Consider the following 14,596-nt stretch of genomic DNA (forward strand, 5'->3'; position numbering starts at 1 on the left):
ATTTTTTTATTATCAGAAGCATTCAGTGAACATCCTCCTGCAAGCTGCCTTTTAGTACATACATACGCATGTCTTCAGGTGAGGGGCCTGAAGTGTCATCTTTGTGTTTACAGACTTTCAAGTAGTCTTCCATAATTGCATTGGTTATATCCCACTACCAGTGTATCTAACATGTAGCAGACTTGTTAAGGGTTGGGAAGCAATACCTAGTATGCATATTTTAAATTACAAGTAGTAACATAAATAGTGTGTGATGTCAATTATCTTGCTGGATTTTTTCCCCATAAGCTGTCCACCTTGCTTGTTGAAACAGAGTTTCTTTCTCATCAATTGGAATTCACCAATTGGATGAGGCTGAAGGCCAGTGAGCTCCGGGGATATACATGTGTGGTCGTTTGAATAAGATTGATCCCCGCAGGCTCATGTGTTTGAATGCTTAGCCATCAGGGAGTGGGACTATTTGAGGACTGTGAGGTGTGGTCTTGTGGGAGAAAGTATGTCACTGGCGGTGGGCTGTAAGGTTTCCAAAGGTCATGCCAGGCCTAGTCTCTCTGTCTCTGTGTGATTTGCAGATCAAGATGTAAACTTTCAGCTAAGTCTCCAGCACCAGTCTGCTTGCATGCCGTCAGGCTACCCACCATGAGGATAATGAACTGAACCCCCGAAACTAAGCAAACCTCCACTTTCTTATAAGAAATGAAATGCTATTTTTGATAAGAGCTGCCGTGGCCATGGTGTCTCTTCACAGAAATGCAGCACTGACTAAGACACTGGGTCTCTGTCTCCCCAGCACTGGCAACACAAGTGCGTCTGACCACAGCTGGCTGCTTACTCATGTTCTGGGGTCAGACTCAAGTCTTTAAGCTTTTACCATGAGCACTTTACTAACAGAGCTGTCTCTCCATCCCCCAGACTGGTGTGGGAGAATTGTCTGTATTCTGTCAATCATGTTATAAATAAACGCCGGTTGGCCAGGCAGGAAATATAGGTAGGAAAACCAGACAGGAAGTAGAAGTGGTGTAATGAAAACAGGAGAATTCTGGGAAGGAGGAAGTTGATTCCTCCCACTTCTGCCCTGACCACCGCTAACATAGATCAGAAAAATGGGTTAATCAAGATGTGAGAGTTAGCCAGTGAGAGGCTAGAACTAATGGGCCAATCAGCTTTATAACTTATAAAGATCTATGTGTGATTTTCTTTGGGGCTAAACAGCTGGGGATACCGGGCAGGACAAAAACCCCAACAACAAGTAGGCCTGGCTCTCCATGTTACACCAGACTGTCTCTCCATCCTCAGACTGTCTCTCCACCCCAGACTGTCTCTCCACCCTAGACTGTCTCTCCATCCCCAGACTGTCTCTCCATCCCCAGACTGTCTCTCCATCCCCAGACTGTCTCTCCACCCCAGACTGTCTCTCCACCCCAGACTGTCTCTCCATCCCAGACTGTCTCTCCTTCCCCAGACTGTCTCTCCACCCCAGACTGTCTCTCCATCCCAGACTGTCTCTCCTTCCCCAGACTGTCTCTCCACCCCAGACTGTCTCTCCATCCCAGACTGTCTCTCCTTCCCCAGACTGTCTCTCCATCCCCAGACTGTCTCTCCACCCCAGACTATCTCTCCATCTCAGACTGTCTCTCCATCCTCCAGACTGTCTCTCTATCCCAGACTGTCTCTCCATCCCCAGACTGTCTCTCCATCCCCAGACTGTCTCTCCACCCCAGACTGTCTCTCCATCCCCAGACTGTCTCTCCACCCCAGACTGTCTCTCCACCCTAGACTGTCTCTCCATCCCCAGACTGTCTCTCCACCCCAGACTGTCTCTCCATCCCCAGACTGTCTCTCCATCCTCTAGATTGTCTCTCCTTCCCCAGACTGTCTCTCCACCCCAGACTGTCTCTCCATCCTCTAGATCGTCTCTTCATCTCCAGACTGTCTCTCCTTCCCCAGACTGTCTCTCCATCCCAGACTGTCTCTCCACCCCAGACTGTCTCTCCATCCTCTAGATCGTCTCTCCATCTTCAGACTGTCTCTCCATCCCAGACTGTCTGTCCACCCCAGACTGTCTTTCCATCCTCTAGATCGTTTCTCTATCTCCAGACTGTCTCTCCATCCCAGACTGTCTCTCCACCCCAGACTGTCTCTCCATCCCCAGACTGTCTCTCCATCCTCTAGATCATCTCTCCATCTCCAGACTGTCTCTCCATCCCCAGACTGTCTCTCCATCCTCTAGATCGTCTCTCCATCACAGACTGTCTCTCCATCCCAGACTGTCTCTCCATCCCCAGACTGTCTCTCCATCCCCAGACTGTCTCTCCATCCTCTAGATCATCTCTCCATCTCCAGACTGTCTCTCCATCCCAGACTGTCTCTCCATCCCCAGACTGTCTCTCCATCCCCAGACTGTCTCTCCATCCCAGACTGTCTGTCCACCCCAGACTGTCTTTCCATCCTCTAGATCGTCTATCTCCAGACTGTCTCTCCATCCCAGACTGTCTCTCCATCCCCAGACTGTCTCTCCATCCCCAGACTGTCTCTCCATCCTCTAGATTGTCTATCCCCAGACTGTCTCTCCACCCCAGACTGTCTCTCCATCCTCTAGATCGTCTCTCCATCCCCAGACTGTCTCTCCATCACAGACTGTCTCTCCATCTCCAGACTATCTTTAGTTTCACTCTCTGCCCCTGTTTTACCCATCGTTTTTCCTCTTTTCATGTTATTCGTTCTGACAAAACACATCACTGTTATCTAGATGCTCCCACCAGACATTCATCTACTATCCTTGAACTCCCAGCTGCCTTCTCCCAAATCTACCCCCCCCCCAAGTCCCCTTAGCCTTTAGTTCTTGGGCACAGCATCAGGCTGACCTGCTGTCTAGTCCCCTTCCACCAGTAGACGCTCCTCATTGTAGCAGGGATCCTTTGTGGAGTACAGATCTGTGTCCTTCCCTCAACCTTCGCTAACGGCTTTCCACACTCCAGAGTCTCATCACTGCAGGTCTCTCCTCAAGCTGCCTGTGTGTATGTGAGCATGTGTGTGTGAGTGTATATACACATGTTTGATACATGTTTGTGTGTGCGTACCTGTGGAGGTGAGAGGCTGAAGTCGGGTGTCGTCCTTGGTCATCTCTACCTTACCTTTGAGAGAGCCTCTCACTGAACTGTGAGCTCACTGACTCAGCTATGCTGTCTGGCCAGGGAGCTTCCAGTGACCCACTGGTTCCTGTCTTCCCCAAGCTGGGATTACAGGCTTGTACTGTGGTACCTGCTCTTTTTGTGGGTCCTGAGAACTGAAACACGGGTCCTTATGTTTGTACACGAAGCATTTTACCTGCCCCCAGGCCCCTCTAGCTACTTCAGATGCTAGAAATATGCTTCTTATTGCGAGTCTTTAGTCATTTCTCTTAATTAGGCTCCTAGCATGATTGGCATATCATAACTTCTCTCAGGCACTTGCTTCCTGGTGGCATTTTCACTTTCCCTTTGTTAAGATACTGTTACCAATGTAATTACCTCATCTCCTCTCTGTAACTCCTGGCTGTCTCTGCTCCTGGGATTTCTGGAAGTTGCCATCTTCATCTATACATCAGCATCATTGTCATCATCGGTGTTGAAGCCTATTACATGTGTTTCTGGGTACAAGTTGCAGTGACTATATAGCTAAAAAATCCTTTTCTCTATTACGCTGCTTGTTTTACCATTTAATTTAGGAATAAACTCAGCTTGGTTGTGAAATTCAATTATTTCATGTTTTTCTCTACTTAGCCTGAGAATATTTTATTTGGAAATTTTGCATGTGTACTAAGGGATGTGATTGGTGTATAATTTTACTTTCTCTAAGTCTAGTCACCAGGTTTCAGTGTCAAAGTCACACTAACAGGGGAAAGACTGCCCTTCTTTGTGTTTCCTGGAAGAGTTGTGAAAGTAGCATTGATACTTCTAAAACTATTTGATAGACTTTGCTGGTATTTGAATTTATCTGTATCTAAGTTTCTTTTTGTACCAAGGCCTTAAATTACAAATTCTTTATTTTTTATTGTTTTGATAATTCTCACTGCTCATTTAAGACAATGTTTTTTAGAAATTTCTTTGTCATTATATCCATTTTGGCAAGATATATATTTTCTAGAAAGTTGTTGATATCACAAAAAATTTAATCTGTGCTTGCACTATATACTAAAGGTTATAAATATTTAAAGAAACAACTTCAGACTGATATTGTAACAGCCCCCCAGACCTTAGTAGGTCCCCAGACCCTGATATGCTCCCAAACCTTAGCACAACTGACTCCATGATAAAAGTACCATTCAGGCCATAAAACTCAGCACATAGACAGCACCACCTGCCAAAACAAAATCAAAGACCTAAACTATGAAAATCTGTATTTTTGGAAGCCTTTAAATGTACTAACCTTTTGGTTTTTATAGTTCCACTTATTGCTAACTGTTCTTGTTAACTAAGATGTGCCAACCCAGGATATGGTTTTTGTGCTTAAAAGCTCATCCTGAGAGAGGCTTGGGATCCCAAATGCTTGTGTAGTTGTCAACTCAGTCGCTGGTAAAGACTTTGTACTGGCTTAAGCTGGTGTCTGGGTAGTCACAGGAGGACACCCCACAGCAATGTAATCTCTGTATATTTGCTTTCTGTTTTGTATTTGCATTTATCTTGTCTTCTTTCTACTCTATTTGAGCTAAATTTACTGGTGTTTCCCCCCATAAACTCAGGTAGAGACTGATGTCAGTCGCAAACAGGTGTGGCTATCCATCCCCTTTATACCTAAGTGTGTTTGGGATTCTCACTAAAATCTCGTTAAAAGCATTCTGGCCGCCAGGCTTCCATTTGTAACACCCCTCTCACAGCCCTTCCTTTCTCCGAGAGCTCAACTGCAGTGTGACCACTTCTTCAGATGCACCCCGCGAGAGCTTGAAAATCAATGTGTATTTCCTGCTCGACGTGGATCCTGAACAGCGCCTCCTCCTCTTCATTGCTATTGTTATTGACGCGCTGAAGATGGAATGCCGGGCCTCACTCAGGCACGTGCTCTTCTGTGGTGCTACACTCCCTTCCCAATGATATTATTTTGAGATACAAAACAGTCCCCGCCTCAGCCTATTGGAGACCTTGTAGTGAGGCGCCAATAGAGCAACATTATCGTGGTTCTTTGGTCTAAAGGGAGGGGTAATTTCAACTGTCAACTTGACTAATTCTAGGATCCTGTGTGAGACAGGCTTCGGGGCACACCGGTCCAGGGTTATCTTGATTTAGTTGTTGTGGGAAGCCCCATTCCAAGATAGGATATTGGAATGTGTAAGAAGGGAGAAAGGACGCTGAGCACAAGTAGTCATCACGTTCTTCGTCTCAGCAGTAGGTGCTGTGATGGGTGTCTGACATCACTTCATTAAACGATTTAATGCAAGAAAAGTTTGCTTTGGCTCACGGTTTTGAGAAGGTTCCGTTCTGGTCACTTGGCCCCATGTGCTCTGGCAGAACACATAGCAGCACTGACGGTGTGGCCGGGGATGTTCCTCACCGCGTCCTGGATAGAAAGTGGAGGAGGAAGGATTGGCGGCCATCTGTAACCTGTGACGTCACACTTTCGTTGATCTGCTTCCTCTAGTGAGGCCCTATCTTCTAAAGTTTCTAGAACCTCCCTAGATAATTCCATCAGCTGGGATCAAAAAGTGATCTTACGTGGAATAGTTCATTTCTGAAATGTAACAGAGGTAAGCCCGAGACTGACACAGCCTAGGGTAGCCAACTCCTGCTTCAGGGCTGTGATGGTGTATGTTAATTACAGGCACAGTTTGGGGGCAGATTGCTTCCTTTTCTCTGCAGCCTTTTGTAGTTCCCCTGGCCTGGGTGGGTTTTGTGGTCCCGGGAGAGGCGCAGCCTAATGGAACAGAATAAAAATGTGTGGAGTCAAAACTAGGCATTTATCTTCCCTACCCCAAACTATTTTTTTTTTTCGAGACAGGGTTTCTCTTTAGTTTTGGGGTCTGTCCTGGAACTTGCTCTGTAAACCAACCAGGCTGGCCTCAAGCTCACATCCAAACTATTTTTTAAAAAATCATTTTGCTCATTAATAAAACATTTTGTTCATGGATACCCAAGGAGGCTATGAGGAGTAACAGTGTATGAGAATTTGTTGTGTTTGCTATCTGTGTTGATGTTCCTTTCAGCTTTAGGTTGAACCTGCCTCCCTAGGAGTTACTTGAACCTTCACATCCCTGGACTCTGTCAACAAAAAGTCCATAAATTAAACTCTATTTCCAGCATATTAAGTTGTCTGCTTCTAAAATGTTCTCCATATATTTTAATGTTTTAAACCAAAAATTCTCTCAAAGTTCCAGCTTTTCCACAGTTTTGCTCTGGGTGGCAGAGAGTTCTTGTCCTTGGCTACACCCTGGAATGTTTGAAATTCACATTTCACCGAAGCATCATGCCTTTGAACTTTCTACCGACAGCATTAGCATTCAGAGAAGTTCACACTGATATTTCTATATTAACCCATTTTGAGTTCTTAATCGAGTCATAATAATTTGAAGAGGACATATTCCTTTCCAATAGCACTGAGGGGAATCTTAAAGATGAGGGAAAGAGGTTTGAGAAAGAGTTTGGAAGCCCCAGAGGAAACGTCAATTTGCTTCACACATTTGCCCGCAGTTTGCTTTTGCAGTGACTAGACCGGCTGCGTGTCATTGGAGCCTCGGTGGCTACACGTCACCGTCTTTAAAGGACAACAGTGTCAGTGGCCAGTGGCCTCTGAATGGAGTCTGAATAAACAGACACATGGTTTTTAATAGTGATAGCATCGCCACACTTACCCCACAGGTCGGGGAGTCAGGGGAGGGTTGTACTTAAACACAAGTGCCAGATGGCCAGGATTGGAGCTTACCTTCACTATTCGCCCCTCATGCAACCCTGGGAAATAGTTTATATTTTTAAGCTTTTCAATTAATTAACTATTAATTAATTAATTTTTTTTGAAACAGGGTTTCCTTTGTGTATGTAACAGCCCTAGCTGTCCTGGAACTAGCTCTTGTAGACCAGGCTGGTCTCGAACTCACAGAGATCCGCCTGGGATTAAAGGCATGTGCCACCACTGCCCAGGTTAAACTTTTGTTTTCTTTATGCTTGAAATGACAGTAATAGTATCACCTACTTCATAGGGGTGTTATAGTAAATACAATAAGCTGCCATTTAAGTGCTCTTTAAAATTATTTATAACTTTTAATTATTCTTTAGTAACTTCATATTTGAATACAAACATATTTAAGTCTTATCCACTCCCTGTTCCCCACTCTCTAGCTCCTCCGGGGTCGCCCCACACACCTCCCTCCCAACTTCTTTTCCTCTTCTTGTCTCACTGGGTCTAATTATTGCTGCCAATATTCACTTGAATGTAGGTGCCTTCCACCAGGAAAACCTATCATGACCAACTCCTGAAGTAAAGTAACTCTCCCTACTCCAGCAGCTATGAGCTGCCAATAACCCTGCAGCTATGGACAGGGCCTGTGAGACCCTACCCTTTCCACGTTGTAGTGCCGACTGACTGGTTTGATCCTGTGCATGCCCGAGCTGGCAACCACAGCTTCCATGAGCTCATGAGTACAATGGCTTTGTCATGCTGGTAAGATCTTTGGCAGCAGGGTCTTCCAACCTATGGCCTTTCCCTTTGACTATCCTTCTGTGATGTTCTCTGAGCCTTGGTGGGGAAGGGATGTGAATTAGTGATGAACACCCCACAGTTGCTAATACCCTAAACTGTTGAGCCTCCTTCTAACTGCCATCCACTGTATAAAGAGGATTTGTTGGCAAGGGTCAAGGTTTGCAGCCAAAGCGGCAGTGCAGTAGGTGTTTACAAATAAGTGATGGGATTGGTGGCTCTTTTCTCTATCTTTTAACTGTCTTTATTTGTCATCTTTGCTCTGAACAGCAAATATATAAAGCAAATGGCATCGGGGTGCAGCTATGTGTGTCTGCAGTCCCAGTCTCTCAAGATTCAAGAGTTAGAGATGAGCCTGGGTAACATAGTTAGCTACCGCCCATCCCCACAAAGACGAAGGAACAAGATTCTCTGTGTTCCAACCCTCAATCTAATAATGTTTGCCAACTTTGTGACCTTAGGTAAGTCACTTAATTTCTCTGGGGTTCGCTTTCCTCATAAAGGAAGAATAATAGCAGAACCTACCTCAGAGGGTTAGTGTCAGAACTAAGAGAAGAATTTAGCTGCAGCACCAACATACAATATATATATATATATATATATATATATATATATATATATGTATGTGTGTGTTTGTGTGTATACACATATATGTATACATTCATATATCATTCCAGAAGCATATGCCCACATTATGTAAATGGTAGATGATTGACATTTTTAGGTTGGATTAATTACGTGGCATAAAATAGGATTTGGACTGGGGAGATGGCTCACTTGCTAGAGTACTTATTATGTAAGCACGAAGACCTAAGTCTAGATTTCCAACACCCATGTAAAAAGCTGAGTATAATGGCACATACCCATAATCTCAGCACTGAGGATGAAAAGACAGGGAGATCCCTGGAGCTCGCTGGCCAGTCTGTCTAGTCAATCAATAATTTCCAGGGTCAGTGAGAGACCCTATCTCAAAAATAAGGAGGAGAGCAATATGAATGTTGGTCTACAGACTTCATGCATCTTAAAATGCCCCTACAAACACACACCATACACAGGTTTGAAATTTCAGAGAAAGAAGCAGGAAAACCGACTGTATGTAGTTATGTTAATAATGAGCACTCATTCAATGCCTATTACGGGTAAGCTACTAATTGATAGTGACTCATATCACCGTGGTTAGAGCTATTTCAACTTGATTTACAGGTCAGAAAAATGAGGCTCAGAGAGTCTAGATAACTTGCTTATGGTCACAGAATATAACTAGTGTTTAAATTGTGGATCTGATTTCATGGCCCTTGCATGTCCCGTGGCCTGTTTAGATGAGCACAGCAGGGATCTATGATTCTGAGCCCTTGTTTAATCATTGGCCTGCTTGAGATAGGGATACACAACTCTCTCTTTGATTTATTATTTTTATTTTATGTATGTAAGTTCTAAATATTTTGCCTGCATGTATACATGTGTACTGCATGCATGCCTGGTGCCTGCAGAGACAAGAAAATGGCCCCAGATATGGGGGACTGAAGTTAAGGATGGTTGTAAGCCATCATGTGGATGCTAGGAGCCCAACCTAGATCATCCACAAGAACAGAAAGTGCTTTTGACCTCCAAGCCAGCTCTCCAGCCTCTGAGATAGACTCTTGTCTTAGTTACTTCTTTATTGCTGTGATCTGACACAATGACCAAGGCAGCTTACAGAAGGAAGATTTTTTTTTTGGGGGGGTGGGCTTATAGTTCAGAGGATGAGTCTATGACCATCATGGTGAGAAGCATAGTAGCAGTCAGGCAGGCATGGTGCTGTAACAGCACCTGAGAGCTTTTATCTGAGATGTAACTATGAGACAGACAGACAGACAGAGAGAGAGAGAGAGAGAGAGAGAGAGAGAGAGAGACAGAGAGAGACAGAGAGACACAGAGAGAGACACAGAGAGAGACACAGAGAGAGACAGAGACAGACAGAGAGAGAGAGAGACAGAGAGACAGACAGACACACACACACACACACACACACACACAGAGAGAGAGAGAGAGAGAGAGAGCTAATTGGAAAACATCTATTCACTTTGTTTAGAGAAATACACTGAGGTCACAGTGTCAGTCTTTTACACAGCCTAATTCTAGCTCAAGAATTCAAGTATCTTCAGTCTGTTAACTAAAATTGATGTCACTGTCTATTCCAAGATATATCTGAGAGCACACGCACACACCCAAAGCAGACAGCTAACAAATGTAGACACTCCTGTGTTTGTTATAAAGAAAGAACTTGTTGGATGCATTAAAGGCTCAGTGGAAAATGAGGTCATTATTTTAGGTACAGAGTACTACATTGATGACGGTACATTGGTGGTTGAATCTGAACATAGAAAGGCAACAGGCTTTCACCAGGCTTTCGGATTATTTTTAGAGGGGCCACACAATAGTCACATTCTGCCTGTTTCCCAGAGCATTTGCCTTCGCTAAGTCCCTGGGATCTTCCCCGCCTTCCCAAACAACGAAGGTTTAATACTGCAGTGCCCTGTGTTTAGGGTCCAGCTCTCAAATATCGGAGTCCCTGGTTTTCGGGTTCTTTCATTTTTCTTGTCGCTGTGTTGAGATTGAATCCAGTGCCTCATACATGCTAGGCAAGTGCTGAGCTCTGAGCTACACCACCATCTCCAATTTTGCCTTAAATATAAATAGGAAAAATTTACTGTTTTAGTCATCCATTGTGTATATTTTTAGATTGGGATACCTGGAATTCATTTGATTTTATTATTTCATTTATTTATTGTATGTTTCTGTAGAATAATTTCTCTGCAATGTCAGTCAATGAGGATTATAGCTTGGTTGGGGGCTCCTTTCTCTCTCCAGAGGTGCCACATGTCTCCAAGGTCTGGCTAATCAGGAGTAGACATACGTATGTATGGAAGGTACAAAAGGTATTGAGGAAGGAATCGCAGAAGGTCTTTTTTTCTTTGTGGGAACAGCAGCTCAAGCCACAGCTAGATAGTGAGAATAAAGACAATGGAGGGCGAAGACAAAGAAAAGAAACAGAAAGAACCTGAGCCCTGATAAAATCGTCTGGACTTCTGACCAAATCAACCCTAAGACTCTTCCTGGGATTTCCCTTCCATTTCATTTCCTCCCTTTTCTATCTGTTCCCTTCTTTCGTCCCTCCTCCATTCTTCCTCCCCTCCTCTTCTCATGAGTCCCTTCCCTCTCCATGCTGGAATGTGGGTGGCTTGACCTTTGTGCTGGCAACGAGAACTGCTGGGAGTTGGTGAGTCAATGTTCCTCCCACGTCCAGAAGACACTTGGCAGCAGTCTTTCCCAACCTATGGTTCTTACCTCAATCCCCCTTTCTCTCTTTTCCCTAACCTCCCACATCCTTCCCTTACATTTCATCTTTTAAAAAATTTCTTCATGTCTCACTATGCAGCACAGGCTTGAACCTGTGACTTTCCTTCCTCAACCTCTAGGTAGCTTGGATGATCTAGGTTGGACTCCTAGCATCCACATATGTGAGGTGCATGCTTGTGAGTGGATGCCCGTGGAGGCCGTAGAGGGTGATGGAGTCCCTAAATCTGGAGTTACAGATGGTTGTGAGTCACCTAATATGGCTTCTAGTAACCAAACTCAAGACATCTGGAAGAGTAGCAAGCCATGTCCCTGGCTCCACTTTTAAAAGACTTTTTTAAAAAGTTTATTTAATTTTTAATTGTGTGTGTGTGTGTGTGTATGTGTATGTGTGTGTGTATGTGTGTGTGTGTATGTGTGTGTGTGTGTATGTGTGTGTGTGTGTGTGTGTGTGTGTGTGCCTGTGAGTGGGTATATTTGCTGCGAGCGTAGGTGCTCGTGGAGTAGAGCAGAGACTTTGGAGCCCTCGAAACTGGACTTAAAGGCAGTTTTAAGTTTCCTTAAGTGGGTGCTGGGTCCCTTGCAAGAGCAGGATGTGCTCCAGCCATCTAACCCTTTCCTGCTAGTTTCCAATGAGAACAAATCCATTGCCTATGACAAACTGAGCTTCTGTCACTCTCAGTAGGAAGAGTTATAACTATATTGTACCTAGCAGTCAGATTATGGATTTTTATTAGCTACAGTAATTTCTGTTATTGTTTTTTTAAATTTACTTTTCTTTTGCAGATATTTTTATTTATTAAATTTCTTAAAAATATGGTGAATCAGCTGGGTGGTGGTAGTGTACTCCTTTAATCCAAGCACTTGGGAGGCAGAGGCAAGCAGATCTCTGTGAGTTCAAGACCAGCCTGGTCTACAGAGCAAGTTCCAGGACAGGCACCAAAGCTACACAGAGAAACCCTGTCTCAAAACAACCAAAAACCAAAGAAAAAAAATACGGTGAACCCTTGTGATATTTTGGGAAACTTCCAGAGACCTTCATAAATCTTTAATTATTCATTAATATTATACCATCTAATTTTTTTTCCTAAATGCACCTGCGGGTGAACATGTCCATTGCCACATATCAAGGTCAAATAAAGCTGTGGTAGAATTTGAATGCTGGGAGTCATGTATCAGCTGCTTGGGGTATAGGATTCTGAAAATTAATGTTTTAGCAAAAATTTACATTACTATGTGATAGGGACTTTATGGTCATTAAAAGATTGGACTCACTTTAAAGCAAAATCCCAGGGCTTAGGGCAGCTGTTTCTCAGAATCATGCTAATTTATTCATTTGCAGTGAGATCCCTTTCTCTGTCATTGCAAGTCACCTTTTTCTTCCCAAAGATTTTGTGGGCGATATCAGTGCTCCTACCTGAATTTAGGGTTCACGTATATTTAGTAGCCACCACTGCAAAATGAAAACACAGGAAATGCTGTTTTTCCTTGTTTTAGTTTTAAAACAACACTGATCTTTCCCCAAGGTCCACGGTTTATTGACCTTTATCTTTAGATTTCTTGGATACTCACTGATGTAGGAAAGCTCAGCTGTTTAGCTGAGTTTCACTTCACGCTGATATTTGTGAAGATTTATGAAATGTCAATTTGAAAGAATTATCATTTACATTTAAAATATTTTCCACTTAGACAAAGTTTATATGCTTCATTTGAATATTCACTTTATTAAATAAACTATGCAATGGAATACATACGTTTTACAGTTTCCTTAGGAAGCCAAGGAAAAAGCTAAGTTAGAATATTTTGTTCAGTTACAAGTTGACTGGTTGGTGGTAGTTGGTAATAGGTCACTTATGTTGCTCTTCTTGAGTGTTCCCTTCTCCACAACATGGTGCAATAACTTCCCAGTGTGACCACATAAAAGGTTGTGGGTCCATGACAGGGAGGGAAGTGGAAGGTAATTAGGTCATTGGAAACATCTCTCTCAAAAGGGATTCATGCCTGTCGAAAGAAGTTATTTTTTTTTTTTTGAGGGTGCAATGAACTTTATTGATGGTATCCAAGAGAGTAGGGCTCCCTAAGCCCCCTCCTGCTATTCTGGGGGTCTGGGATGGAAACTGTGAGGGAGATGCTCAGTGTCAAGGGTTAGTTAGGCCAGGGACTGCTCAGCAGCCGAGGACCTCACTCTTGCTGTGTCCTTGCTGGGATGGGTGGTCCAGGGCGGGCTTCTTACTCCTTGGAGGCCATGTAGGCCATGAGGTCCACCACTCTGCTGCTGTAGCCGAATTCATTGTCGTACCAGGAAATGAGCTTTACAAAGCTGTCATTGAGAGCAATGCCAGCCCCAGCATCGAAGGTGGAAGAGTGGGAGTCACTGTTAAAGTCACAGGAGACGACCTGGTCCTCAGTGTAGCCCAGGATGCCCTTTAGTGGGCCCTCGGATGCCTGCTTCACCACCTTCTTGATGTCGTCATACTTGGCAGCTTTCTCCAGGCGGCATGTCAGATCCACGACGGACACATTGGGGGTAGGAACGCGGAAGGCCATGCCCGTGAGCTTCCCGTTCAGCTCTGGGATGACTTTGCCCACAGCCTTGGCAGTGCCAGTGGACGCAGGGATGATGTTCTGGGCAGCACCACGGCCATCTCGTCACAGCTTCCCAGAGGGGCCATCCACAGTTTTCTGGGTGGCCGTGATGGCATGGACTGTGGTCATGAGTCCTTCCACGATGCCAAAGTTGTCATGGATGACTTTGGCCAAGGGGGCTAAGCAGTTGGTGGTGCAGGAAGCGTTGCTGACAATCTTGAGGGAATTGTCATACTTGTCATGGTTCACACCCATCACAAACATGGGAGCATCTGCAGAAGGGGCGGAGATGATGACCCTCTTGGCCCCAGCCTTCAAGTGGGCCCCAGCCTTCTCCATGGTGGTGAAGACACCGGTAGACTCCACAACATACTCGGTGCCGGCATCTCCCCATTTGATGTTGGCGGGATCTCACTCCTGGAAGATGGTGATGGCCTTCCCGTTGATGACAAGCTTCCCATTCTCAGCCTTAACTGTGCCTTTGAACTTGCCATGGGTGGAGTCATACTGGAACATGTAGACCATGTAGTTGAGGTCGATGAAAGGGTCATTGATGGCAACAACATCCGCTTTGCCAGAAGTGAAGGCAGCCCTGGTAACCAGGCGTCAAATACGGCCAAATCCATTCACTCCGACCTTCACCATCGTGTCTCTGGAACGAGGCTGGCACTGCACAAAAAGAAGCGGCTGTCTCGAGAACAGGGAGGAGCAGAGAGCCAGAAGTGAGTTATTTTTGCCACAGTGAGTTGTTACATAAGGAACAAGACAGGCTCTTCTGCTTGCTCTGACTTCCTGTCACACTGTGTGCTCTCTGACTTCCTGTCACACTGTGCTCTCTGACTTCCTGTCACACTGTGTGCTCTCTGACTTCCTGTCACACTGTGTGCTCTCTGACTTCCTGTCACACTGTGCACTCTCTGACTTCCTGTCACACTGTGTGCTCTCTGACTTCCTGTCACGCTGTGTGCTCTCTGACTTCCTGTCACACTGTGCGCTCTCTGACTTCCTGTCA

At 44.8% G+C, this 14,596-nt stretch overlaps 1 pseudogene; it reads right to left on the reverse strand.

The window, feature by feature from the left end:
* Positions 1-13,227: 13,227 nt before the first annotated feature.
* On the reverse strand, positions 13,228-14,229 carry LOC121435550 (annotated as a pseudogene).
* Positions 14,230-14,596: the final 367 nt, after the last annotated feature.

The sequence above is a fragment of the Microtus oregoni genome, unplaced genomic scaffold (assembly GCF_018167655.1).
Source record: "Microtus oregoni isolate MIOR12 unplaced genomic scaffold, Mior012 000046F_ref0000063, whole genome shotgun sequence".
In the NCBI taxonomy this organism is placed as follows: domain Eukaryota; kingdom Metazoa; phylum Chordata; class Mammalia; order Rodentia; family Cricetidae; genus Microtus; species Microtus oregoni.